The sequence below is a fragment of the Lucilia cuprina genome, chromosome 6, assembly GCF_022045245.1.
Source record: "Lucilia cuprina isolate Lc7/37 chromosome 6, ASM2204524v1, whole genome shotgun sequence".
Taxonomy (NCBI): Eukaryota; Metazoa; Arthropoda; class Insecta; order Diptera; family Calliphoridae; genus Lucilia; species Lucilia cuprina.
This window is the reverse complement of record NC_060954.1, coordinates 4745825-4749909: the sequence shown is the minus strand read 5'-3', so window position 1 is coordinate 4749909 and position 4085 is coordinate 4745825.

Below are 4085 nucleotides of genomic sequence, written 5' to 3'. Positions count from 1 at the left end.
CTAGCACCCATATAAAGTTTGTATTACAAACCCCACTCCAAAAAATGTGTAAAATTGACTTGTAACCATTTATATCGCAATTACTCACAACAAAACTAACCTTGCGCACAAGGTTTACATGGACAACCAAACGGACGGACATAGCTTAATCTACTCACAAAAGGATTCTAAGCCGATTGGTATAATTTTAGGTGGGTATAGACGAATATTTTTGTATGCTACAAACATCTGAGCAAACCCAATATTCCTTCCCCTCTAAAGTGGTGTATAATGATACTATTGTCAGACTAAAACAGGTTTTTATAGATTTTTGTAATTTTCTCTATCTATGCAATATAAACAATAGTAAAAAAACACATCCTTTGATGTAAATTTTCTTAATATTTGTTGCAAAATAAATTTGTAAAGATCTACTATAGCTTCCCTACATTACAACTCCACACAAGCGGGATTCTATAGCATTTACAAATTTTATTATAATGTTGAAATAAACACATACATATGGAGGGTTTCATCTTGTTGGTTTGTGTTTTTTCTTCCATTTTTAGCAACACATATTTTTGTATACAAAAATATTTTTAGCAGAGAAAAGGAATATATTTAATATTAGTCGAATTTATTTGTTTGTATTGTTATTTTTGATTATTTTTCTTATGTTTTTTTTTTATTTTTGTATGGGTTTTTGTTGTTGTTGCTACTTTAACTTCATACAAATATGTTGTGTTTTTTTTCTCTGATACAATTTTCCCAATAAAAACTAACGCGAATCTATGGGGAAATTCAATTTTCGTTTATATTTAATTTTCCAATATGTTAAAATCAATTGAAGAAAAAGTATCACTGGGAATAGTATAGACAGTTTTGTGGTTTTTTATTTGTTTTTCATACGGATGCTATTGCTATTACTTTTATTATATTTCTATATATATATATATTCGTTTTTCTTGCTGCTATGTATTTTTACTCTATAAAGTTACCACTAGCGCTAGTCATGTTGATGGTAATACGTGCTTGCAACATTTACAAAAACTGGCAAATGCCCACATAAAAAACAACTGTAATTTTTTTATATTTTTTTAATTTAATTTTTTGTTTTTTGGTTTTTATTATTGATGTGATGAAGGGGAAAAGTTTATTTTTCTGTTGCTGGGTTCTAGAAAATTATTTGATATAAATGAAATGAAAGATTATTATGCTTTATTTATTTTCATATTTATTATATTGGATATAACCAAACTTATAAGGATATATGTATAGACATATATGCTATACAAATCTTTTATTCATGTTTATTTTTATAAACAAATAATATTTTAAAAGTTCATTTGGAATATTTTTAATATTAAGTTAATTTATTTTCTCCGGTGGAAGCTCGATCACAATTCAACTCTTTAACAAAATGTTTCCCAATCTTTTAAAGCATATTTTTAATGAAAATACCGGACTGTGTGTGTTAATAAAGTGTTTCAGACAAGTTTTTTAAACACATTTCAACTTTGACCTTACAACATCATTTCAAAGCTAAGACAGTCTAATATATTTTAACACTAATAGTGCTTTATGCCATCTAACCATACAAATTAAGTATAAGAGTGACTCCTTAAAATAAAAACAAAATAGTTCAGTTTTAGTTTAGTTCTAGTTCAGGCTTAGTTCAGTTCTAGTTCAGTTCTAGTTAAGTTCTAGTTCAGTTCTAGTTCAGTTCTAGTTCAGTTCTAGTTCAGTTCTAGTTCAGTTCTAGTTCAGTTCTAGTTCAGTTCTAGTTCAGTTCTAGTTCAGTTCTAGTTCAGTTCTAGTTCAGTTCTAGTTCAGTTCTAGTTCAGTTCTAGTTCAGTTCTAGTTCAGTTCTAGTTCAGTTCTAGTTCAGTTCTAGTTCAGTTCTAGTTCAGTTTAATTTCCACCTTCCTAATGTACATTCGTAGTTTTATCCAACATTTGAGTAGCTTCATCTGAAGCAACAACAATGCCATAGTGGCAGTAGTTAGTTATATTGCTGCAACTCTTATTGTTTTCATTTTAATGCATATAAATCTTGTGCAATTTTATTTTCACTATATTTTATTTGAACACCCAAACATTTATAAACTATATAAATGTATTTCTATATGAGTGCATGTGTTTGCCAATGTTATATTGTTTACTAAATAAGTTTATCATTTTTATTTCTATATACACTAACAAAAAAAAACATTCGTACTCTATATCACTGCCAGTGTATCCTTAAACAGAAACACAAATACATTCGACAAAAAAAGGAATATCACTAGTCTAGAGTTGATTGTTGTTGTTATAGCTGTTTTACTTCCTGCTGTTGCTTCTGCCACTGACTTTGTTTGCTATTGTTGATATAGATGTTGCTCTTGCTGGCTGTTAGTGTTTTATTTTTTGTTTTTAACTTTACGTGTTGTTAATATCCCTGGGGTGTCTGTCCGTTTATTAATTTAACAAATTTAGTGGTTTTAACACTTTTAATATGTTGGGTTTTTTTATGTTGCTGTCGAAAAGTTGCTGGCGTTTGTTGCCGTTTAGTTGTTGGTTTCTGTAGCGTGGAAAACAAAAGTGATACATCAAGTGATATAAGTATAAGCTTTTGTTTTTTGCTGTTGGTTTCCAAACACTAGTGTTATTATGATTTATAAATTAAATTGTAATTAATAATAAAAATATGATTTATAATGCACTTATGAACTTGTTTATAGAATGAGAAGTATTTTTTATTTTTAAATGGAAAATATGTCTGAGAGTTGTTTATTAAGTTAAGAATTTATTTTTTTATTAAATTGCTAAACATACAATAATATTTTGCTTATTTTATTTTAATTTATTAAATTATTTAAAATACGAATATCTTAAACTAAGTTTCTTAAGGAACTACACAGCGTATGATTTTTTAGATAATAATCATACGCACCATGGTACTAACAATAACTATTATTTAATAAAATAAAATATTAATCGACAGTAATAACGAATGTTTTACTTAAGAAAAATATTTTAAAATTTAAATTTAAGTTAAAGTCTTTATCATATATTTAAAAATAAAACAATAATTTATTCCTTTTTTACTAAGGTTTTTTTACAATAAAAACTCTAAAAATAGCTGAAACACACTCCAAAGAAAAAGTTAAACTTTCAAACAAACTTTTCTATGTTTTTGTGTTCGCATTTGAAGCATTTTATCTTTGTGTGGTTGTAATTGCGGTTTAATTAAGAAAATTGATAATTAGTTTTGACAGTAAATGAAAGATGCTACAAGTTGTGGTTGTCTTTTTGGAATACACAAAAAATGTTTACGTATTCTCATAAGTACTTTCTAAAGAAATAGAAGGCATTATATATATATGTACATATGTTTATACATATGTATGTAAAGGGCTCGTGTAGTAAGTAGTATAATGCCAAATTAACTGTCATTAAAACAAAAAAAAAAAACTTTGAATAAAACTCGTTTTTTACCGTATTGATCTTATTTAAAAGAATTTGTTATATATAATTGTTTTTATTTGCTTCTAAGCTCTATATACAATTCAGCTAGTACTTCCTAAACTTACCTCGTATTACAGGATCAAAATAAAAAAGTAACTTACTTTTAACATGCTCATATCACAATACACCTACAAAACTGTATATGCTGAGAATTTGTTCTTATTTTATTTTTTACCCAGCTCATGTAAACATCCGTTGCAGACAATGTTTATAGTAAAGGCGAACATACACATATACTTTTACAACAACAATTATACTCAAATATATAAATTTTTAAATTAAGATAGTTCCTATTCTAGTCTATAGTCTAGTTTAAAGTCTACTCAATAATCTCGTCTTTAGTCTAGTCTATAGTCTAGCCTATAGTCTAATCTATAGTGTAGTTTATAGTCTAGTCTATAGCCTAGTCTATAGTCTAATCTGTAGTCTAGTCTATACTCTAGTTTGTAGTATAGCCTAAAGTCTAGTATATTGTATAGTCGACAGTCCATTCTAGTCTATAATCTAGTCAATAGTCTAGTCTATAGTCTAGTCTATAGTCTAGTCTATAGTCTAGTCTATAGTCTAGTCTATAGTCTAGTCTATAGTCTAGTCTATAG